Here is a 25,548-nt window from a genome sequence, read left to right on the forward strand (position 1 = left end):
TCTTTTCAAAAGAAGGGCAAATTACAGAAGCAACCCTTGTGAGGTACAAACTCCTAGATGATGATACCAATTTGCTTTTCATGGTTAGGCACAATAAATTACTTCTCATTGCAGGTGAAATGAGCTGCACTGACATGTTTCTTCCTCCACAGAATATGGTTGGGTTCTGGGATAGGGAGGAAGAGCTAGCAATCATGAACTAAAGCAGGGTTTAAGTTTTTTGTTTTTTTTTTTGAGCATCATATTTATCTGCTTGATAAGCTGCATGGAAAGCTATGTGGACAAGTTATTTTTTTATTGTCTTTTCATTTCCTCTTACCTGTGAGGAATTTGCGCTTAACTTTGTGATGAACCCAGAATCCTACTGGCATTGCTTTTTAAAAAGTTCCTTATGTGAAAAAAAAGTGTGTCTGCATAGGAAACAAGGAAAAGAGACCTCTTGAGTCAACTACATTTTTGATAAAGCAGATTATRTTTTTTTATGGCCTGATTCAGTGTTAGATTATTGCAGTCTCATTCCATCTTAATTTCATCCATCAATGGAGTTATTTCAGCATAAACCTGGTACAAGGGATGGCAGAATTAGCCTCTCYGTGTGTAATTATTCTCTAGCCTGCAAGGGTAAGGAGTACCTTCTGGAGGCCAGCAGTACTGCCCTATTAAATCTGCTGCAAAGGTGATCTGAGGCCTTGAGCAGTGAACTTTAAGTACTTTAAATAATACTTTGAAAGGTGTTTTTTTTGGTGTGGTTTTTTTTTTTATTTTATTTTTTTTTACTGCAAGTACATCAAGGATTTGTTACAAGAAAAAGTGTCTAATGCCCTTTGCCTGTAATGAGCCCCATAGAGGCAAATCTTGCCTCACTATTTACTCCAAAGACAGGGAGTTTGCTTGCCTCTTGATGAGAGATACGTAAGAGTAAGCCCTATCAGAAAAACATTCATTAACTACCTTGCCCGAATCTAAAATAAAAACTTGTTTTGTTTGGTGTGCTCTCTTCTCTGATGTCATGCTTTTACTGATTTCTTGTGTTAAAGACAGCCATGCTGTGTCTCTGTATTTATAGGAMAAAGACAGAATGATAGGCACTAAATATCCACTGCGTGTGTGTATCTGACAGTAGAAGACAGAGAAGGTTGCCTGTCCTTCAGGCAACCCACACCCTGCAAAATCAAGTGTTTTAAAAGCCAGCATTTTAAATGGCTGTGTAGCTGCATWGTACRTGTTTGCAAGATTYGTGTTTTAGAAACCTCATATTATTTTCCTCATTATTAATGTTTAATTCGTGTTTTAGAAACCTCATATTATTTTCCGGCTGGTGCTAATCTTGTCTGTGTTTCACAAGTATATCTGTTAAGGTCCCAGCTATCAAATCTGGTTAGTCCCAGCCCGATTTTCAAAGTAGGCAAGTCTCCTGCAAACCCTCCACTTCATTTTAATGGGCCTCTGGGTACACACAGCACTACTGTGAAGGAGGCCCGTTGTGTAGTCCCAAAATATGGATTGGTGCCTAATTTAGTGTATCCAGGGGTGAAAACGTTGGCTTAGTACCCTCTCTCCCTGGGACTCCTGTTCTGTATATTGCTCTTTGTATTTGAGATGGAAGCTGTTTTTCCCTGTGTACCTGTAAAGCCAGTGCCTTTAGGTATGGCTGTGTATTGAACATCCAGCCGCACAGGCAAGTTACCACCCTCTGTTCAGTCTCAGTACCTCTGTAGGTACTTAAACATTTTAGTGGGGCTCTGCTCAGGTTACCCTGGTCCTGGGGGCTGCTTGAGCCCTGGCTGAGCAAAGGTGAGCAAAGCAAGCTCCAGCTCTTCAACAGGTTCCTATAAGAGAGATCGAGGGGGTTGCCCCTTCTTGAAGCCTTAAGCCAGAAGAGGCACMGTGGCAAAAGCAGCCAGAAGACAAACTGTGAGTCCAGACTGCATATAAATTTCCTATGCCCTAAGCTGATGTGTTGTTGGTCCAGGTTTCTCTCTTCCTTGAGCTTCTTCTACTCAACTTCACTCTTAAGTGGATCATCTTTGTCCTCCTTCCGTGGACCTTGCTTCATGCTCCTTTCAGTCAGCTGATCTCTTCTTCACGGAATGCAGAACCCCACGATTCACTTCCAAACCAGCTGCAGGGGAGCAGAAGACCCAAGGGCTGTCCATTTTCACATCTTCTGCTGAGACACAGTAGTTTGCTGCTTGCTTTCTCCAGGTCTGTTTCAAGGCAGAGGGAACTAAAATAGCTTAAAACACTTATTGCTGTTGAAGATGAACATGTGACTGCCTCAAACTGCATTGCCACTAAAGGCTTAAAAATAACGTGGTCTGCTGCCATCTGCATACACATCTTCCCTCCACATTCCATTGCTTGTGTCACTTCAGGCTACTGTAAGCTCTTCAGAGCAAAGACCGCCTTTGCAAAAGGTGTGCCACTGTGGTACCTTCCCTACCCCATCTTTGCTCAGTTCTCGGTTTGCACTGTACTRCAAATAACAGAGTTGATAGCTTTGTAATTTAGCCTTAATGGGGATGTGGAATGAAGCAAACAGGAGTTTATTTTTGTGGTTATCTGCCCAWTTGTAATTCATCCCTAACATAAATTTGTTGGTCACATTAAGATCTCAGGTATTAATCAATGATGTAATTGCCATGCTRTAGTAGGACAGATGATGTAATTCTTACCCAGTTATTGAAGGCAGTGACCTTGAGACAGATCAGATGGTTGAGCAGCATACATGGTTCACTGATTATAAAATGGCCTTTTTTTAAAACTAAACTGTCGTCTGTTAATTATTGGGGAGGAACAACTACAACACAAATGCCAGTGTGTAACAAAAGATCCAGCATATCTTGACTTTTACCAGCAGTTACATATTCCTGTTTTGACAGGCAGCTTCTGATGGTTTTGTTGCTTTGGCCATCATTTCAATTTATGTTAGGATAGCATAAAACCTGACTTCTGTGAGCCTAAGGAAGATACTTGGTTTGATAACCAGTCACACATTTAAAAAAACAAAATAAAGAAGGTATATGTGCTATGARAAATTCTGGTAGATGAGAGGAGAATACATGGTCAAGTTTTGCCARTGGGCAAGGCTAGTTCCTTCCTGGCCAAGTAGGAATGGCTTAAATATACATTTGAGTAAGASGTAGCATCGCTTTTCATTTGAATACTTAATAAAAGAGAAAAATGACAAGCATTGACCGCTAGCTTTTGCATTTAGATAAACAGTAGGCAAAACTTGAGAGAGTCATGGAGATAAAAGAAATTGAACYACTTGCTATGGTTGCTACTAACATGATTGGGGAAAAACTTTACTCTCAGTAGAAAGAGGTTCTGAGAGACCCCAGTACAAGCATAAGAAACATTCAGTTATGTGAAGCATGGCTCCTAAGAAGAAAAGAAAGGCTTGAAAGGACAAATGGTTGAAGAGCTGGTTTTGGTTCTACTGCTGGTATGTTCTTCTCAACGACTAATATTCTTCTGGCCTAACATTTGCTGGTTTGTGKCAGAATTTTTAAAAATTCTTTTGTTCCTTTCTTCTTAGTATACTGGCACATTTGCAAGATAAGTATTAAACTGAAGAACTTACTGAAGACAACTTCTCAAGCAGATTACTGAAAGTAGTGGGAGAAGTTARTAATTTGCGTGGATTTGTGACCTAATAAAGAAGACTACAAAAGAGTGATCTGACTAATTAATTACTGCAATGAATTGATCTTTGGAAATCATAGAGGCATTGCTCAGTCAGAATCYGTATTTGCCCCTTTTCTTTGAGCCAGATCTTCTCTGGTAGCTTGTGTTTGAAAATAATGAATATTATGGGCAAGAATTAATTTTTCTGAGTTCTATGAGCATATACTTTTTGTTGTTGAAATACASTTCCCTTTATTATGAACTTTTCAGATCTTCTGTATTCCTGCAGTATTTGCTTATGGATAATATTGTCTAATGTCTAAGGGACTTTTAACATGTAAGATCTTATAGTCTGCCAAAAGTAGTTAAGATGTTAAGGTCTGTCCAGTTCTTTATGTTCAAAGGACCATGTACTTGAAAATCCTTCATTAACGAGAATTTCAAGTTTCAGATGGATGCAATAAGAACTCTGATGTATGTGGTCCCTTCAGTAGTATTTCTTTCCTAAATGAGCAGTAGATCTAGATGCGGATAATTGAAATTGTGAGAAAGTCATGAAAAGGAGGAAGTTACTTTAATTCTGTAATGCCAAAGGAGCCAGAAAACCTTTCATACACGTACTGCCTCATGGATTAAGCATAGGTAGTCATTTTTAAGCAAGCTTCTGTAAAGGGGTGTAACCATGTCAAAAATTAAGTTTCTTTGGCAGGCAGAGGTTCCAGTTGTGTGGGGAACCCTTCTCCACTGAGAAGGTGAGACCAGCTTCTGAGTRTTCTGCTCTCCTCTATGGTTTCATTACCACAGCTTTGCATGAGATGGGCAACTGCTCTTGCCCATGTTTGGGATAAAAGTACCACTGCTGTTGGAAAGSACCTTTAAAATCATTAAGTCCAACTGTTAATCTAACCAAGTCCACCACTGAATCATGGTTTTAAGTACCACATCTGTGTGTTTTTTAAATACCTCTGAGGATGGTGACTCAACTACTTCCCTGGGCAGACTGGTCCAGTGCTTGTTAACTCTTTCCATGAAGAAGCTTTTCTTAATATCCCGTCAAAACCACCTCTGGCACAGCTTGATGCCTCTTCCTCGTCCTGTCTCTTGTTACGTGGGAGAAGAGGTCGGCCTCTCCTGTTTACACCCCTCTTTAAGGCAGTTTTTAGAGAGTGATAAAGCCCCCCCTGAGCCTTCTTTTCTCCAGRCTATAAACAACTCCAAATTCCTCACAATACCTCCTTGTGTTCCAGACCCTTCCCCAGCTCCACTGCCCTTTTCTGGACACACTCCAGCCCCTCAATGTTTTTCTTGTGATGAGGGGCCCAAAACTGAACACAGCACTCAAGGTGTGGCCTCACCAGCGCTGAGTCTGGGGGGACAACCACTGCCCTGGTCCTTCTGGCCACAGTATTGCTGATCCGGGCCAGGATGCCATTGGCTTTACTGGCTACCATGGCACACCTGGGTACACAATGGCCCTTGTTCAGCCAGCTGCTGACCAGCACGCCCAGGTCCTTTTCCACTGGGCAGCTTTCCAAACTCTCTGTCCCAAGCCTTTGACATTGCACGGGGTTGTCGCGACCCAAGTGCAGGATCTGGCACTTTGTGTGTTGAACTTTGTAAAACTGGCCTCAGTCCATTGATCTGGCCTGTCCTGATCCTTCTGCAGAGCCTTCCTACCCTCCAGCAGATTTATACTCCCCCCCAGCCTGATGTCAGATGGGAACTGACTGTGGGTACACTCAATCCCTTTGTCCAGGTCACTGTTAAAGGCAWTAAACAGAACTGGCCCCAATAGATGAACCATTATCACCCTTGTTCTTGTTGGTTCCACTTGGATAGCCCCATTCCAGTTATGCCAGGGCACCTGGGAAGGTAAGGCAGTCACGCAGGGAATGGGAGTGCTGTGCTGACCAGGAACTGGTTACCACTGCCCCTTATCCCTTACATCACTGTGTTCAGCCAGGTGGATAGAGAACAGGGAATCTTCTCTATTGTGTATCCTGACTGCCTGCTGAGCCTGTCTCCCAGGGAAGGGACATAGGGTGCAGTTTCAGTATTTTGTCTYTCTCGCTGATGTTCCTCAACCTACTCTTCCTTGAGCTCTCTCACTAAATGGAGGAGTTCTCTACCTGGATGYACCTTCTACAGCTTGTTGTCACTGCTGCTGGCTGCTACTGGCGTAATTTTGCAGATGAGGTACAGAAAGGCTGAAGGACAGGCCCATAAGAGCTCAGTGATTCTGAAGGTTGTGTTCATAAATTTGCCAAATCATTTGAAACTATTTTATCCTGTAGGTCACCCTTCTGCTTGAATTCTTTATCCCACTGCTTTCAGTTTTGCTCTTTCATTCTCTTTCATTCATTTGCTCTCTCTGCTCCCATTTTTTTCAGCGTGGTCATAGCTCAGTTACCTCAGCTGAATCATATCCTTGACTTGGAACCTTTAAATATTCAGAGACAGTGGCATGTCACTGAGCAGTTTCTCCCTGTATAGTGCTGCTTCAGAGAGTGAAATTTGTCCTGAGGCTCTAGAGCAGATTTCAGTCTGTGTATCAGCTCCTAAAGTCCAACTGTTTAACTTGCAGCACACCCCTGCATTTTGCTTCTGCACTGTTCTGMTGTTTCAAAACAAAATGAAGTGACAGTGCTTGTCCATGAAGCTTTCACTTGAYGCAAATTCCTTTTTATTTTCTTATTTCTCCATCAGCTATTGCCTTGCCTCCAAGTTTAGATAGCAGTTGTGAGAAGATTCAGACCTTTAGATGACTCTTTACATTAACTATTTTTCTCTTTTTTCCCTCTCTTTTCTGGGTAGGGTGTCTAAAAAATCCCTAGCAAAATCATGGATAATATATCAAGCCATTTGTCCCAAATCTCTCTYTTTTCTATGGCTTTTAAAAGCTGTTGTACAACGTGGATATAGAGGTTAAAGCCTGGGTTCTTTTTCCTGCACAGGAAGTTGCACATGGCTCTTCTCACCTGTGTTCTGTGTGTGAGTAGCAACCTTTTTGTTCAAGGGTGGGTGCTCCAAGTTATCTGGGAGAAGGGAAGAGCCCAGACCTCTACTGTATTGCATCCAGTGTGATCTCAAGCTCAAGGATGCATGTTCCAGATGCTCATTCAGTCTTGCTCCAGGAAAACTCCCTTTTCTTCAGAGCCCTTTGCTCCCTGCCCTGTGCATATTTCAGACATTCTGGGTAGGCTGTCCCTTGAGATRCCCTCTTCTAAACTTCATAATGCTTTAGGGTGTCAGTTGTGGCAAGTCCATAGCCATCTGCACCTTAAATTATTGTGTTTCTTTAGGTACTGGGAGGCACTTTCTTACCTGATGAAACTTGCTATGGCTCTTCAACCTAGAAAAAAAAAACAAAAAAAACCCAAAAAACTCATGTAGGTTTGCACCAAAGCACTATCTGGTGAATTATGGTGATGGAAATCTTCCTCACATCCCTTCATAGATGACATTTGTGATGTGTCAGTTGGGGAACCGGGTCTCTGAAATTAAAGCATGTGTCCTCTCCTTTCTAACATTCTTCTTCATAAAACTGTGAAGAGGCCTGGACACAGTCCAGGCAATTCTGGTTTATTTTCTTGCCCTGAATTTTTTCACTAGTGAGTGGKTTTTTTTCCACATCTGTTCACTGCTTTGCTAGCCAAAGTGGAACATTATGGGGACTTGTTGCATAGTCTGGAGAGTGATGAGTTGTGAAGAGGTATATCTGTATATCTGATTTTCCTGGAAGACTCAAAGGAAAATCAGGATGATTTTTAAAACATGGTGAGTGAGTTGTTACTGCTTASCTTCCTCAACTTCTGTCTTCAGTGCCTGACACTGAGGGATGTTCATGTTCTTAGGTCGGGTATCCAAAGCTTACATGAATCAAAATTTAACTTCTGTATGTCCCATGAAATAAAAATCAGGCTGTACACATCTCTCTTCTTATCTTGTGATCTGAGCAGTTACCCTTCTTCAAAAAATAAGTATGTATTTGGACTTGGTATGCTTTTTCTTGCAGCAGTTCTGCTTGGAAATGAGACAATTTGGCTGAACCCTTTGCTCAGCCTGGCACTCACACCCAGGTTGCAGCTAYATTCTCTTGTACTGTGCTACTCTTTCTCTAGTCAAGATATATCCACCAGATGGAGGAAAGGAGCTCTCCAGCCAGAGCACTCACCATGAGAGTGGCAGAACGCTCGTTGTTTGGCTTCGTTTCCTTTCATCTCCACTTGGAGGAAAGTTTCAGTTTTCCTTGCTGCTTCTTCAGTCTTCGCTCCTAACTCTTTAGGATTGCCATGAAAGCCTGATACTGATACAGGGCATTTCGGGTTTTCCCCATATTTATTTACCTGTGCAGTGGAAAAAAGGTTCAACTTGGTCCCGATAATAGACCTGTGTAATAGATGAATGCAGGAGACCAGGCAATGATGTTTGCAAAGCTGTTGGTTTGATTCAGACAGGTGAGAGCCATGAAGTCCAASTTAATAAAGAAGTCACCAACTTAGAGTTCTGTCTGTATGGGATAAAAAGAAATACACAGGCTTTCTTTATAGTACAGCTCTCACCATGGTTCCAAAGATATGGCAGTAATACTTCAGACTCTCCCAATGTAGATATAGTCTRTATTGGGCAGTGAAAGTAAGGTGTTTCCATATTTACTCCTAGAAATACACGGGTTTTATGATGTTTGAAGACACCTGAACAGGACAGAGTTTGTGTCATACAGTATGATGGGGTTAGATCCCTGGCTTTTATCTTAGGAGGCTTTCAGAAAGCACTCACCAGTGTTTTAAGTCCCTTTGAAGACTTGTTCCCAGCTTCCTGGTTTCCAGTGGAGTGCCTGAGGGATCAGCCCATCTGTAGCTTTGCTCCACCCCTGCATTTGGAGACTGCCTGCCTGCTGCTCTTTAAGAATTTTCTGTTTTTTAAATCACCAGTGCAAACTTGTGCTTAACCTCTCCTGTTGGGGAAGAGGGTAAGTGGGAACACCAAGGCCTGCAAATGAAGTTTGTCCTTATAGGAAGGTCCCATCCAACAATGGGAAGGATCCCATCTAAACGGGACCTATTTTGCAGGGTTTTTTTCTTCCTCTGCTTGTACATCTTCCTTAAAATCTTAGAGGTTTATCTGAAAGGATGCTTTGCAGTGCACAATCTGGAATGTTACATAGTAGAATCTGCCTGCCTACCTCTCTTTCAATAAAATTAGAAAGTTAGACCTCTTGCCTCTGTTTAAAAATAGTTACTCAAAGAGATAGTGRCTTTACAACTTCTCTCTGTCATGCCATAAAACAGGGTGGTAATCATCTTTGAGGAAAAATGCTTCATACCATGTGGCTCTTTTCTTGTGAGGCTCAGCAGCAGTGGTGGTTCCCTTTACAGAGGGTTCAGGAGTGTAGCTGGCACCCTAGAAAATGAAAAACACTTGAGTCATTTGCATAGTGGATCAGAATCCAGCCCGCCCRGCTGCCAGAGCAAAAACCACAAACTGTCACATTTGAGTCATCTGCTGAAAAAGCTACATATTTTTATGAGGAAAGAACTAAATGTTTGGTTTAAAGTAATTTAATTTTCTTTCTTGTAGCCAAGTCACCTGACTCTTAGATGGTTAAGCTTATGTATCAGCAAGATTTTCTTGCTGTCTTTCTTTGTCTGCTGAACTACAATGATCATAGATTGACCTTGCTTGCAGACATAAGGACAGTTATTTGATTTCAGTGTCAATATCAATGTTTGTGTCTATAGAAACCAATCAACATTTCCTTCTAATTTTTGTAAATAGGCTGTGACTGTGACACTTAGATTTCCTGTCTCTTGCGTATCTGAATCAAAAATTCACTGTGCWCAGTGTTGTCTTCTGTGTTAGCTATCTATTGCCTCATTGATAGGCATCTTTATTATAGTCTGTATTTCTCCTGTTGAGATACGTCCAGACATCACTGGAGCCTATAATCTTTCATTTTGATTCTGCATTATGGATTTGTTTGAGGGACTTTCTCAGTAATAGCTGTAGGAAATCACAAGTAATGTAAGAAAAGCAGGTTGAACTGCCTACAATCACCGTTGCACAACATTCAGYATTTTTTCCAGGATAACCTTTTAAAGTGACATTTTTCCAAAAGCAGTGGCAGTTGAGTGTTTTTTTTTTTTCTTTTTACATTTGGGTATGAATGATTCAGTTGTCTTGAGAAAAAGATACAAAACTCTGCATTTTTCTATATTTTTAAAAAATAGGCCAGCTGTTTCATTTGAGTATCTGTGTAGCACCATCATATTTGGGGTGAAATGAAATTTGTCTGTAGAGCTGCCCCCATATTAGGGGTTTGCCTTTTCATTTGCGGGAGAACTTATCCATAATCAGTCAGTATATAAACTCTTGAGATCTCTCATTTTGCACCCACATAGCAGGAGCTCGTTAGGTRGCACTGAGTATGCTGTATTTTTAAGTTGAAGAACTTGCTTTGATATTTCTSCTTTGGTCTCCTGAGAAGTGCTCTGGTCCTAGGCTTGTAGGAGGCAAAAGAAAGGAAATTGTCCTTCCATGTTTTCAGCAAAGCTGTTGTTTGCCCACACAGGGTGCAGCAGAAGGAAAGGACGGAGAGAGAACACAAGCTGTGGAGGATGTGCTCAGGAGTAGTAGTGAGGAACAGGGAGCTGTCTGAACCAGAAGATGGSAGGGCAATTAAGGCTGACAGCACCAAGTGTGGGGACAGCGTTTTGGAGCTGCTGGGATTTTCAGGGGTAAATTGTGCAATGCAGTTGGGATTAAGATGAGGAACTGGGAGGAGTCTGTTGTAAAGAGTCGGAAGAGGGAATCAGAAGAACTGAAGCCACAGAAAAGGGAAATCTCTGTTCTGTATGTTAGTAGGCAGTTTGTGATTCCTGAGGSTGCAGTTGGATACTGCTTGTGCTGCCTGGTGTGAAGACACAGGATCATTTCACCTATGGTTGGTTGTTGTAGTCTAAGCGCTTGATGCAGCCTCACAGCATTACTGAGGCAGCAGACTGACTAGTGCAATCCTGTCCCTCTGCATCAGTGCAAAAACCCTGGTGTGAGAGCACACAGTTTAGCTTAAACTGCTGCTAAGTCTGGTCAGATTATCTAACTTCACACTTGAAGGAGGAGGAGCATCCATACAGTTTGTTCGAGCAGTTCAGTGGTGGAGAAACAATCTCCAATAAGAGGATGCAACAAGTGTCTTGCTGGCAGTATCCCTTGTGTGAATGCATCTCTTTCCACCTGCTCCTACACCTTAATCTTACTGTCCCTGTGCTGTCAGCCTGAATCTGTGAGTGCAAGCTGGGTATCTTAACACTGCAGCTTTGGTTCATGTGAGATCCTTGACAGCTTGCAGTTACCTCTGTTCCTCCAGCAGAAGAGATCTGTTTTCATCTATAAGTTTCAGCCCTGGTGATGACTTTGACCAGTGTAGATGCCCTCTCTTGGGTTGCCTCTGCAGGTGCAACCTTCCCACGTGCTCACTGCACCTCTCCTTAGAGAGGACCCTCTTTGGTGAGTACATCCCAGCTGGTTGGAGGCAAAAGTGGGTTAGCACAAAAGAACCTGAATAGGGGTTTGTAGCTGCTCCATATCCGTTATTTTCACCATAACGGATTACAAAATGCTTTTACACCAGACTGCTAGCACTTCTGAAGGGAGACAGTCAGCACAGGAAGAGGGGCAGCTGGTGCCGAGCACATGTGTGGGAGGAAAATCTCATCAACCAGTAGAGCTGGGTTTGGAAGGGACCTTTGTCCACAGTCTCAGTCTCTCTGAGTTTCARTGCTGTCTCTGTGATGGGGGAAAAAACCCTCCTCACTGAGGTGTTGTGAACATGTGCTAATTTTAGTACRTCAAGCAGTAATGTAATATGGTGACAGCCAGAAAATAACCTAGAAAGAAATAGTTGTTCTGTCTTTAAAGCATAGTGTTTAGGGCCATTTTTAATACTGAGAATGAAGCAAACTACTGAGGATTGCTTATTCAGTAATACCAGCTCTACTATACCATGAATGGCACCATTTCCTGTGGGAAAAAAAAAAAAAAAAACCTGTGTGATCATAAAATTAAGAATAAAGATTAAATGTTACACAGCTGGCCATGTTTTTGGTATTTCCTTGCCTTTTAGGTCCTGGCTTAACATTTCTCACCTTTCTATATATGTTTGTATGTGTAATGAACTATTTGTGACCAAGTTCACAGTTGCTCATACTTTCTGTCCTGAGATGTTAAGCACTTTAAAGAGGGCTTAAAAGACAACGAAGCATCTTACTCTTCAGCCATTDTGTGTCTTTAAACACCTTTCTGTTCCAAAAGTGCTTGCCTCTGCTTTTAAAAACTGATGGCAACTTTAAGTGACGGAGGTGGAGGGGAAATTGTCTTCTAAATCCGATAGAAAATCATGGTTAGTACTTTTTTGCAGATCTCCCTGATAAATAATGTCCCTGAATTTGTAAGTCCCTGCATTGTAATAGATGAGTGAAAGGTACAAAAAAACTACAGTTACCAAACTACAGATGTTGTCAGAAGGAAACAGAGCTGGGTTAACTCTCATAACTAGGCTTAAAWAATTTTGAAAATGACACGATTTGAAATCAGCTGACTTATACAGATTTGGGTGTCTTACTGTGTAACAGAGGAAACAGCTACACTGATAAGTAAAAAGTAAAATTACAGAATACTGGGTGCTGAGTATGCATCACTCCATCTGACTGCATTTGGAGTTATGAGGATTCAGCAACACTGAAAACCAAACAAGCAGAGTTTAAGGTGCAAAAACAAGCTGATGTGAAAAAATGTTGGTTGTGGTGAGTTTGTTTGCCACAGAGTAAATGACGTGCAAATTCCATGTGTAAGAGCAACCCGTTAGTGACTGCTCTTGGCTGCAGTCTCAAGCTGGGGTGCCGTGCTGTAAACAAGAGGTCGCTCACCACACTGCCTGGAAGGAGTTGCCCTGTCTCATGTACTCGGGCTGCCCGCTGGCATACACCCTTCTGTGCACCCGACTGCCTTGCTTGTCACACCAGCTCAATGCCCCTGGCTCCACAAGGTCACACCTGTCTGCACTATGGGTAGAGTTAGAACAGTGATGGGACACGGCTTTGGCTGTTTTTCTGTCTTGAGGAGGTAAAACATATCGTGCCTTGTCCAGGCAGTGTGTTTTCTGAACAGCCTTGGGGCTTTCATTGTAGGGGCCAGGGTGTTTGATAATTTGACTTTGCTGCTATTCTGTTCATTTTATTCAGCCAGGGACATATCACAGATCTAYTTTTTGATCAGGCAGCATTCCTGCACTATGAAATGCCTCTTGSTTACTTCTTTACATGTGCTCCTTGCCTTTGTCTTCCCTTAGGTACAGTTTACTCTGTGCAAGYGGTAAACTCCATGGAGCAGGCGTTTGTACAGTGCATAGAACAGCAGGACCCAGCTTTCAATGTGGTGTCTGGACATGCTGTTATGTAAGTAAGGGTACTCTGTCTTGCTGAGCAACTAGAATAGTTCACATTAGCTGAACTTGTAGAGTTTCCTGTGTGCAGGCTGATGAGAAAAGGGATTTTTCCTTCCAGGCTGAGAGGGGCTTTGGAAATGTTCTCCAAATCAGTGGCAGCTGGCTCTTTGGGCACTGGACAAAGACATGGTTTGGAAATCACTTCAAAGTTTGGAGATGGCCCTTCACATACTAATGCTCCCAGATGAGTTATGTGGGGGGAGTTCACACCTCTTGTGCTTTTGTTTCAGTCTGCCAAGCTGYAGACTCAACATGAGTGCAGCATTCAGGTTTTCATAGTGAGAGCTTTTGTCGCTCCCAGAAGTGCTAGAAACTTAATTGCTTTCAAAGGCAAACATGGAATCTGGAGGACCTGGTACAACCTGCTGAGAGAACATAAATCATGAGATACTATCACATTTCTGTGCTTGGGCTTGCGTGGAGTGAGTTTGCTTTGTGAGCGAATACCTTTGGAATACACTGGTGTTTTTTTTGTTGATTCTTAGACATAGCAGTAATTGTTGTTGGCTTTGTACAGGCATCTATGTTCTGCTTTGTAGTTACTGTTCATGTCTTACAAAAAGTGTGCAGACAAAAAAAAATATTTGTTCTGCCTTGAAATCATTAAAGCATTTCTGCATTTAAAGGGATGGCTGGCCTTCATCCATGTTGTTCCCAGCCAGCGTCCCTTCAAATAGGTATGGAAAGAGAGCTGGTCAATTGTCAATTGACCACTGCTGTTTATCTTTGCTCATAGACAATGRTTAAAATGCCAGTGTTTACTTGTTCCTCTTTTTTATGCTGGTTTGCCAGCTACTTTTGTCCATAAACTAAAGAACCATGATGGCAACTGAAAAGTAACTGCCTTTTGTAGATAAAATGACATTTTCAAATGGCCTTATATAGCATGCTTCTCTAGGTTTTATTTTCCAGAATAGTCTTTGTGAAAATTCACGGAGCGGGTCCTTCAGTTGGTCTGGGAGGTTTTTGGCATTTTTATCCACAACTCAGTTTTAAATGTAGTTTTCCTCATCTGCTTAAATGATTAGTTTATAGGCTCTCCATTCATAGGAATACTGTTTAGATAGATTTTGCATGGAAACTGAAGCAGGAAGAGGTTTTAAGGTGAGCCAACCAAATAATCTCAGGTCTTTTGATCAGCTTCCTTTAGTATTAAACCAGTAAACTGCCCTATTAGATGTTAGAAAGGAAGYACAGTGTTTAAAGAAGATAAACATGCCAATTGACATTCAATATGTCTTCTCAAGTCACCAGCAAAAACCTCGTTGAACCTTGTTGGCAGAGGTGCTTTCTGCAAAGGGTTTCTAAAAACACCCCAGCTCTTTGCTTGGTTTCTGAAATGCTCTGRTGCTGCAGCGGATCTGGTGCCAGCGCTGAACGCTTGGTTTGGCTCCAGTTGGAGCTGAAGAAAGGCTGAGTTTTAAGACCTCCAGGATGCCTTCAGGTCCGGAAGAAACGGAGCACTGGAATAATGTGTCATCCAAACTGTGGTGTATTCCTAGAAACTGATGAATATGCTGTTTTAATTTGGGGAGTTTATATAGTTGAAGTTACTGAGATCTTAACGCTTAGAAGAGAGAGTTCTGCAGCTCCTTAAGATTGCCTGGCACACAAACAAGCAAAGATCCAAATTGCTTTGAGCTGCTGACAGTTATCACAGCTTTGTGCAGACACACCTTTGCTGGTACTGACAAAACACAGATACCAGTTTCACATCATTGTACTCTGCTTGGCTGGTGTACATCTTAGAACAGTACTGTACCTTCAYAACTTTGGCACAGAAAATGGAAAGAAGAGGTTAGCAGCAACAGCCTCTTATCATTGGTTTAAAATGCTCTTGACTAGAGACAGCATTTTAAAACAAAACTTAATCTGTYGTTTGAAAACTGGACATTTAATGCATTACTTTATTCTGATCCCAGTCCACTCTGCTGAAGTCACACTGGATGTAAGAGCAGGCTTTGGGCTGTGGGGAGAACAATAGCAAATAAAGGAAAACCTTTTTTTTTTTTCCTTTTTTTTTTTTTTCCTACAACAGTGAGTTCCTCCAAACATCAAAGATAACTGAAAAGTCTGTTTTCAAAACATGTCTGACCCTATATGCAAATGAAATTTCTGTGACTTTGTCTTTTACTAGAAATCGTATCCATTGTGCATCTGTGTGACAAGATACTGGTGTATTAGTACTAAATGCTTCCAGAAGAAACCCATTTGAAATCCAGGGTGAAAAGTGAAGAGGCAYTGAGAATCCCCTTTATCTGTATCATGGATAAGATATACCACCATATATTTCACACAACTGTCAGTAACAGCCTACCTCTTGATGAAAGTTTCATATTGAGATGCAGAGTGTATTAACAGATTTAAATGTATTCAGTCTCCTAAGATCATAGATTGACACTGTGGTTGTTGTTGGTCACTTCTGTGAGCCCCTGCCTGCAATGGAGTTAGAAATGAGCAGGCAAACTCTGACGGCTATCATCAGTGTGGCAGTGCAGATGTATTTACTGATTTGTTGGGAGAAGTGTCACAATTTGACACCGCAGTGGCAAAACTATCAGTGTTCTTTGCTGTTGTTAGCGTTGGGTTTACTCTCAGTACTTTCACCATCTGCAGTAAAAGCATTGCAGACTACTAAAGGTGCAGAAGATTGCACTGGCTTTGGGAAGCTTTCAGCAGAGCTGAGCAGATTCTTCGATTTGCCGTGGTCAGATGTCCTGATTGACAGAGCGTAACTTGAGTTCCATTTCTGATTCAGTAACTGAAATTTGTTGTGAATTCTTCTAACCGTGTGGCATGCAACCATCTTGAATTAAAAATTACAATGCCTGTGCTCGCTGGTGCTGCAMCAGCTCGAGGTGGCACAACAGCAGCGCTGACCAGTCTGTGCTGTGGGTGCATGTCTGCTGCCTTCATCTGTTCTGCTGGACATTACCCCTGCCCCTGCTCTTAAGGGCAGCAAGGCAGGCCTCGCAGCTTGTACTCAGCACACCCAACACTTTTTTCAGCTGGATCATTTTCTCTGTTTCTTTATTAGGTTTCTGTCGCAATGTACGAGGTGCTGTGATGACTCGGGTTACTTTTTTTAGTCTATGTTCTGTATTTCTACCATTGTCGGCTCTGAACGGTTTTGTCAGCTCTGGATTGCTTTGTGTCTCTCCTGGGATAGGTGATTGTCTCCTGTACCTTCATAAGCACTATCCTCACAGGCATTGCTCGGGAAATAATTCCAATGCAAGGTAAACTTGCCTTGCCTCTGTTAAAATTCTCAGTCTTCTGAAAAGCCAGTAGATGGGGTGTGTGCAATTCCTGTGCAGAATTGCTGTACTTCTCAACCCAAAGATCCAGCTGTAGTTTTTACATTTTTGTTGCAGAGAGACTTTTTTCTTCTTGTTGCTAGTGATGGCTCTCTATATGAATCACAGATTTGAGTGACCCTGAGTGGAAGCACCAAAAATTCTTGATTGATATTTTTGCATTAAGTACTCTGAGCACGATCTACTGTGCACCTTCCAGCACTGTTAGGTCTTTGAAATCTGGGTATGGATTTTTATCATAAGCTTTTTAAAAATYGGGTTTTTTTTCTTTAATTAAGCTATTAATGAACTAGAAAGGTATTGGATAACTGAAAACGGGCTGGGTTACCACAGACTTCTGTTTAATTTGAGATTGCAGTATTAGTATAGATGCCATGGAGACAGCTAAGAAATACATCATGTTTTGTGTCTCCAAGCCCAGCATGTGAGAATAAACATCTATTTGTAGACATGRTTCTGTTGATAACAGATGTGAAAATTGAATTTGCTAGTAGTGTAAATTAAAATACTTTCCTGTTGTTAATAATGATCATGTAAATAATCACATCAATACAAACCATAGAAAGGGTCACTAGTCACATTCCMTAGTGGATTTCATGCCTATAGATCAGTTATGGTACACTTGAAATAGGAAGGAATCTAAAACAGGAGACAAGTGGCTTTGGGGCAGATGGGCCCCTGAATTGTTTTCCATATAGAAGGTTACAGCAGAGTAGGGCATGAACCACCATGGAAATAGGTTGGCCCTAGGTAATTTATAACATTCAAAATGAAACTGTCTAGAGATGGAGTCCTGCATAGCTGCTTATACCTGACTGTGGAGAAACCTTAAAATGATTTGGTAATACTTAACCAAGGGAATTCCACAATCCATGTCTGACAGGTATGAATGCTAGGTGGAATATCTTACCAAGAAATAAGTTAGACTTAGAGTACTATATTGAAGTTATCTTATGAGATGGAACATGAACACATATGGCAAAGATGTGCAACTGAAGTTCCCTGGGAGATATTTGGGGAGAAATGATATGCATATAATATGCATGTACACTCTGCTCCAAGCTATTAATGCAATTGTGGGAAGGTAGAAATCTTCAAATAGCAGAGTAGCTTCAATTAATTAAAAAGAAAAGTTTAGTAGTGGAATAAGACAGAATTCTGAAAGCACCAATTTTGTTCATGCTGTGATGAAAGGGGCAAATAACATGAACCTGTTACCTGTTAGGCCGCCTTTCAGAAGAGAACCATCAGAGCTGTGTTTTAATCTGGTATGGTAAAGTGTGCCCAGCATAGTTTGAGCATTAACAGTTGCTCAGATGATTCACTTTCCTAGCAACCTGATTTTGTATTATAATCTGTTTCCTAATGTCTTTAATGTGCAATTCTGCTGAGCATGCAGTTCACATCAGCTGCCTCAGGCAAACTGCAGGTCAGCTTTTGAATGTAGGAGAATTCATGAAATTTAAGTATTTTGTGTACAGCTCATGGCAGTTGTGCAAGTACAAAGACATTGCTTTATCAGCAGATATGGTCTAGGTTTACATTCATGTCCACATTCAGTTCTTACATTTATTGCAGTCGAGGGAAAAAAAACAGGAGCTCAGTGCAGTCTTTAACAATCTGCTTTGGTAGCTGGCCAGTCCACTTACCCTTGAGTGAAGCACATGGTAAGGGCGTTCTTTCTTCCATTAACTCTTTAATGGAGTTTAATTCCATTAAAGGATGATGATGTGGGATGATTCACATGATGATATAAATGTAAGATTAGCAAAAACTTTGTGCTCACCTTGTGGCAAGCCAGGAAGGGATTTGTGTACTGTCAGAATGATTAGATGGCAATGTTTGCTGGACTGCTGTGGCAGACGAGATATTTGAGAACGTGATCCAGCTCTGCATGGTAAGTGGAGGGCAGCCTTTCCACTTGGAAACTAGTATTGGGTTGGGCACTTTCTGGTTAAGTCAAACGGGTTGCTGTTGTTTGCAATAGCTCAGCTGTTTCGCATGTGACATAGCCGTATTTCCTCAGTTCTTGCCTGAACTGGTTCTGGATTTTGGAGTAGAAGGTTCTTTGCCATCATTGCTCCTGTCTGGTTAAGGGATTTTTCTGTTAGCTTGGGAAGAGATGAGAGGAATCATATCCAAGGCATGAAGCAATGGTGATGAGCAAAGTGCAGAGGCCTGGCCACATAGCCCTCCTTCCCAAGTGCAGAAATAAACAGTGCCAATATGGGAGCTTTGTTTGTAGCACCTCAGCCTGGCCCAGCCAAGCAGCCGTCATGCAGTGAGCAAAGAGTGGGGTGGGACTTCCTTCCAAAGTGGTCAGTGTGATTTCCAAGTACTATGAAAGGGAGTCATTCCCAAGCAATGGTAGGAGCTTTATTCTCAGGGTTGAGTAGTGTGCTGTCCTCCTTTAAACCGGGGAGATGGCAGTCTGGGAGAATGATATGAAAAATAGATGGGCTTAAATTGAAACCTAGCATCTGGAACAGCTTTGACAGACCTCGAGATAATACTTCAAAGGTGTTAAGCCACACAAGGTACAGTATAATTTTCTGCTTGGTGGAAGCATCACTTGGGAGCTGGAATAATTTTTGGTGCTTTCTTTTGCTGAGCATGGTTGTGCTTGGTGGAAAACAGCTCCTGACTGAGCTGACTCTGAGCCTGCATGTTCTGAGCTGCCTCCTTGCCTGTTCTCTGTCTACCCAAGTATTTAGCAGTAAACCTTTACCCTGAATTAGTTTTGCCACACTGAATGTAAATACACCTGAGCATTACTGAATCTGCCTTTACTCTCCTGAAATGATCTTCCATATTTTAAAATCATTAAAGCTGAAGCAACGTGAATATTCTTTTTTTTCATGACAGGTGAGTGGCCTCCTAATTATCCTGAAATTCAAATGTGCGCAGGGTCACTTGGAAAGCACAAGGTTCCCTCAGCTCCCTGCAGTTTGGCAGGTATCTGTCTCCTTGCTTGATTGAGTTTGGACATTGAAGAGAAATTTAACACACTGGTTTATCTACCAGTTTACCATTCTGGCATTGATGGAGTGATTCCCAGAGTTTAGGGATCAAGAGGCAGAGAAAATCCTTCCAAAGGCAGTGAGTGCGTGTAATTCTCCACRTAGTACCTGGACCTGCTTTCACTTTTGTTGGTTTACAAGGGAGAAAGCAAGTCTGCCCAGTTCAGTTGTTTTAGCCACGTGTGTTTGGAGATCATTCTGAAATACAATTAATCCGTGCCTGCACACAGGTAGGATTTCAGGTTGTAAGGTTATTAATTGGTTTTGAAGCTGTTTGCTGCTTGAATGTTGGTGGGTTTTTTATCTACAATAAAAAGAACATAATTATTTCTAACACATAGCAAAGCCCCCATTTTCTCTTAAATGTCTTGATATGAAGTAATTTAAACTGAATTTCTGCACAGATACTTTCCAAGAGATTGGCTGTCAAGTAYGATAAAAAAATATGCACTTTTGCAGGGACCCAATGAGACTTTGCAAATTCAGATTTATTCTCAACATTAAATGTGGTTGAAGATGTCATTTCTTAAACAGCACTTCTAGAAGTAGTTAGCTTAAAAATATAGCAATTCAAAGCACAGAGGGAAGGATTTTGAAGTGTAAAGTCTTGAAACACAACACAGAGGTTGACAGTTTCACTACAATTAGAAGCAAGGCAGGCACAACTCCCACTTCTGAAAACTTTCCTATCACGCTGCTTCCTCTCTTGGCCTAGAAAACCTCAAAAAAAACCCCTTTGAGTGGCTTTGCTTATTGACTTAACATAGTTATACTCAATAGCATTAGGAGAGAGAGCAAAAAGGGCTGCCAAATGTGTCTGTAAAGAATAATCTTTACAGAAAACTTCACAGAGGTATTTTTTTTCCACATGATTTCAATCTCTTGAGAATGCTGCTTTTTTGAGGAAAGCAAGTTTTAGGGTGGTTTGGCTTTTTCTTTTCTTTTTCTTTTTCTTTTTTTTTTATTTTCCTCTAACAAGGCTTGTTTTGTTAGGAAACCACTCCCTTCTGCTGCTGCATTTAGGCTCGCTGCTAATTGCCTGTTGGTCAAAGATGTTTTCCATGCATTGCCACATTCCCCCACACTGTTACAATTTAACACTAATTTTGCTATGTTCTGCGTCACTTCTGCTGGCTGCCTTGGGAGGAGTGGCTGGGAGAAGGATATGGTGTACCTGGGAAATCGTGAAGTTTACTGGAGCCAATATTTGTGACTGCTAAGACATGGCAGAGGCTACTCCTCCCAGACTAAGAGAGGTGGTATAAGCAGGGCATCCTGTTAGACTGTGGTGGTTTATGCACTGCTCTACTGTGTGCCACTGCTGAGGATTTTGCATGAGATGTCAAGGCAAGATGGTGTTTTAGGCTTATATTTTTCATCCCAGTCACAYGATGTAGTGGAAAGCCAACCCCAAACTCTGGTGCCAGAGAGGCTGTGGGAGTGGGTGATCTTCAAGAACTCTGCTGGCTCACTGAGACCTTTGAGATGCCCATCGAGCCCAACCTCTAAGCTTGTCTTTCTCTGGGGCAGCATAAGCTTGTCCTTAGTTCAGCTGTGTCCTCTTCAGCAAAACTTCCAGGAGCAGCTGTAAAAAAGATCACTGCTGACTGAAGCTTGAGTGCTGGACAGGAGGACTTGATGTAGCAGGGTTGTTCAGCACAGCTAATCCACTTAAACTACAGAGCTCATCTGCTGATCTGCAGGGGTGGCAGTGCTCTTACGTGTGATAGCTAAAGAGGCTTTGTCTTGAGCTACAGTTTCAGGGCAATCAAAACCTGCAGCTCGGGCTGAGGATCTGTTTACACCAAGTTGGCCCCGACCCAACCAAACGTGGTTAAAAGTGAGAGGCTATGAGAGATAAACCCCTCTACTTAAGCCTTGTCCTAACTTGGGAGCCGATCAGCATGCTCAAGTGCTTTTCCAGTCTTAACTGCTTTGATCAAAGGTAGRGCTTACTTGGTTTGTGAACTGGGATGAGCTTTGCCAGTAAAAGCCCTTTTTTTAACTAGGATAATTGCATCCACAATGCTAGTAGTTGAGGTTTCTGCTTGTAATGTCACTGCATGTAAAAGTGCAGATCTTTTACAGGTAAAACCCACTTAATTTCTAACATAGTAACCATGGTTGAGTCTTACCTACATTGTCCTGGTGGTGGTGGTGCAGGATGAACAGCTGGTRTTGTAACAGGATCTCTGACTACATTAGTCTGTTGTCCAGCCTGTGACATGTGAGGGTTTTCACCTCAAAGAGATGGTTAAACAGTTCAGGTCCATCTAATACACAGTGCTGGCTAGGCAAGCCCAGTGGGGCCTTTTCTGCCATGTGATGGTCAGCAGGGGTGACTTCAGCTCACGGGAGCAGGCAGTGGGCACTGCTCCTGCCTTGCTGCCATTTATCTGGGATGAAACCATTATTTGTTTAGTCCTACTCCTTTTGCCGTTGAGGGGAAGAGAGAGGGAGTATGAGGAGCAGTGTGTGGTACACTGCTGAGTCCTCTGCTGTCCTCCTTGCAGTACTAGAAATCATCCAGAGAAGCTAAAACTTGGTAGTCTTGTGAAACAGGCTTGTAAAGTGCCTTTTACCAAATTATGGGTAAATTATTGTAGACCAAATATAGATCAAATAATTTTCTGCAGCTCCCCCTCGCATATCATAGGGAGGTGCAAACAGGAGTGCTGTAGTCACATTGATTCTGGTCCCGGTGTTTCCAGCAGTGCAGCCAGAAACCACTCCTCACATCACCTAGGTACCACATTCTGTTGGGTGCAGAGACCTGCTCCCTCCTTTCCTTCAGCAGCAGAAGACATGGAAATGAAGAGAGAACTCTAAATTTCAGAAAAGGCTGAAATTGCTCTGTTGGCATAGAGAGAGAGAACCAGGAAACAGGAACACCTGTGTTGCATAGCTTTGGGCAGGTCAATTACCCCATCTGTTTTGCATAAGGTATGAATAACAATACTCAAATTACCTTGCAGGGGTGTTACAGAGTGTGCAGTTAATTTTTTTAACAGTGTTTGTGGTATTGTCTTGGTTTGAAAGACAGGTGCTTGCCAATGAAGGTAGGGACCCCCCCTTGGAGCGGTGGACATGTCCCGTCCCGTCCCCCCCCCCCCATCCAAATTATTACAGCTTTGAAAATCACGGGCTTTCAGGCAAGAATATGGGTAAAAGGGAATGTCAGTATGTATAACAAGGTGAAACAAGTAACAATGACGATAGCAACAACCAACCCAGCCACAAACCCAATGACAGCCTCACACAGACACACCCTCCCCTTTGGTGCAGTTACAGTCCCAGTCRGCAGGGGCGCTGTTGGCTCCTGGCTGGGCAGGGCGGGTGCGATGATTGCCGGGTGGCTGCAGGGGGCGCTGTGGCGCGGGTCCCGGCTGGTTCAGATCTCCTAGTGGCCAATGGTGGACACAAACCGGCAGAGRTGAATGGAGAAAAAGTTCCTCTGCAAACTCACAGCGGAAAACGCCAATCTCAGTGCTCCTCTGGACAGCAAGGGAACCCAGAATGGCCGGATGAGCAAAGAGATGAGCAGAATCCCGCGGCTGCAGACAGGATGCAGCAGAACTCGACCACCGCAGCTGGAATCTCAAGGATCCCAGGCAAGTCACAGGGGCAGAAGATCACAGTGCAGCAAACAGGAACCAACGACCGGAGATGCTGGGCTCCTCAGCAGGCAAGCTCTCCCCTGCAGGCAGCAGGTCCACCATCCTCCCCCGAGCCAAGCAGGGCAGGAAGTGAAGCTACCCCCCGCCCCACACACATACACACACCCTCCCCGAGCCCAAAACTCTTGCGAGAACTTCCTCTCTCCAAGGAGAGGGATAAAAAAAACTGCTAGGCAGGAGGAGTGCCCAGGGAGATCCTTGTTTTCACCAATCGCCCAGCCATCAAAAGGATGACCTGGCAATCAGTGTATCCCAGCAACAAAATGGGAAAGAAAAATTCCCCAAGAAAGGAGACAAAAGGAGAAACCTTAACCCACAACAAGTATGTAAAACCGTAAAAGAGTGCAAAGCATTATTACGATTTAATTTTATTGATGGTTAAATATTGGTGGTGTGCCCAGCTGAGCACTTGCTGGCAGTGAGTGAGGCAAGTGACCAGTAGCAAGCATGTTTGGCAGCAAGCAATGGACAGAAAAGGAAAACAGTGCTAACTTATTCCAGTCCTACCTCTGGAATTTTTTCTCTCCTACCACTGCACATTTCCTGTTAAGCAGATGGAGGTGATCAAAATACCAGTTGTAATTCTGTGGTTCAATAGAATTACATTTTACTATTTAAATGGCAAATAAAGGTTAATGACATGAAAATTCATCTTGTAGGAGAGTGAGAGAGTGGAAGTGCCTYCAAACAAGCCCTGAATGGTCCTTAAATAATTGCTTTCAGAAACAGACCATACCTGATTAGTTAGGTGGCAATTTTTTCACTGGGTTGGTAGCTTTCCAAGGCTTCTGGTTCCTCCACRTTTCATTCTGCTGCTGTTGAGGGATTTGCACTGGATTAAAAACACGGATGAAAGTCACTTGGACAAGGTTGGTACCTCATGGCAGCAGTATGAGCCAGGGGATGAGAAGGGTGTGTGGGAGCAGGAGGTTGTGTGCAGGCACGTGTGTTGGGGGTGCTCCCAAGTTTTCAGCATGAGTCAATGCCAGACTACATGTGTTCGAGCTGCCCAGTGTAAGAGAGGAACAGACAGTGCATGTGATTTCTCTGGCTCACTCTGATTTCACAGGAAATGGGGGCTTCCCATGGAAATGGGAAGTGGTGGGGTTACTCCAAGTGCCAGCACTCCAGCAGGTTTCACGTTGCACCTCCGCATCCTGGGCATTTTGTCAGCGCCTTCTCACTCTCGTTCATTTTCATCAAGTGTGAAATGTGGACGCTTTTTCTAATTACCAGTGTGAGATGATAGCACAATTGAATAACAGTCTTCTGGTAACCAGGGCTAACTTCTGCACTCGGAAAATTGCACTCCAAGCATACTGGAGACAGTGTACTCCTAGTAGAGAGGAAGCATTTGATCCGCACTCCCTCTGTATGTGTTAATTCAACATCTTTGCTCTGTGAGTGTCCTGAGAGACAGGAGAGCAAAGCAGAAAAGGATCTTTCCAGTGTCTTCTTCTAAGCTTTGCGTCAAAGTTGGCATCATACCTTTGTTGTTGTTGCATTTGAAAACATAGCTTGGCCCTGGATTTTTTCGGGTTTTTTTCCATTTCTTCCTTGACTCTAAAATCTGGCAGCCATGGTCACTTATCCAAACAGAGTGATAGCATCAGCTCCACAGTTAACTTCTTGTTCAGTGGTGTTTCTGAAAATAACAATTGCTGCAAGAAAACAAATGGTAGACATGTGGCATATGCTGCACATAATGTTAATTTATTGCCTTTTTTGTAAAAAAATTGCAGTATGAAATTTAGGGGGCAAATCTCAAACCCTGTGAAATTCATGGCACAATACCAGTTTATTTGAAAGAACCTTACATTTGTCCCTAAATCTTACAAGTCCTTAGCTACAATTTGCTTTCTCACAYGCCACTCACCTTTAAGATGATACTCCTTTTTTGGCATTATTAATTATCATTATTTTTGTTGCTGTTATTATTCCAGGAAATCTGTATGGGAGGAACGCTGAAATCTGGTTTAAAAATAACATTTTCATGTCCTCCTACTCACTGTACTTCGTGCATAGAATGCCTTTTATAAAAGCAGACTTGCTGCATGGCTAGATAAAAGCAACTGTCACTTGATTTCCATAACGAAGTCGTTCCCAGGAGAATTTCATTGTTTTAGCAATGAAATTTTTCTAAAAGGCCCTTTATTTTGCTTGAGAAAGATAACAGAAATGAACTTCTGAGTCATTATCCCACAAAACAATTAGAAGAAAGCGAGACTGTCTTGATTTGATGTAAGGAGATTTGTATGTGTATGAATTCCCTTTCATGTAAGATGAGAATAAATTCCCAGCTGAAAATCGAGTTAGAAACACCCCCCAAACCTTACACAAAACGCTTTTTTCCCCTTGCTCACAGAGACGACACACATTTTTATCAGCACTCTCCTGCA

General features: G+C 42.4%; 1 protein-coding gene across 9 annotated transcripts in view; it reads left to right on the plus strand.

Annotated features, from left to right (window-relative positions):
- ATXN1 (ataxin 1) overlaps positions 1-25,548 on the plus strand; it is a 214,704-nt gene that overhangs the window by 98,053 nt on the left and 91,103 nt on the right. Inside the window, exon 5 of one of the 9 annotated variants that reach the window (XM_057367446.1) lies at positions 12,980-13,085. The exons of 6 other annotated variants lie outside the window; for them this stretch is intronic. The gene's annotated coding sequence lies outside the window, so the exon portion shown is untranslated. Of the gene's footprint in view, positions 1-12,979; positions 13,086-18,326; positions 18,350-18,869; positions 18,990-25,548 lie in introns of those variants that run through there. 2 more of the 9 variants (XM_057367454.1, XM_057367453.1) reach the window with 2 other exon arrangements.

Source organism: Malurus melanocephalus, unplaced genomic scaffold (genome assembly GCF_030028575.1).
Source record: "Malurus melanocephalus ecotype Western Australia unplaced genomic scaffold, MMel_1.1 scaffold_79, whole genome shotgun sequence".
Lineage (NCBI taxonomy): Eukaryota > Metazoa > Chordata > Aves > Passeriformes > Maluridae > Malurus > Malurus melanocephalus.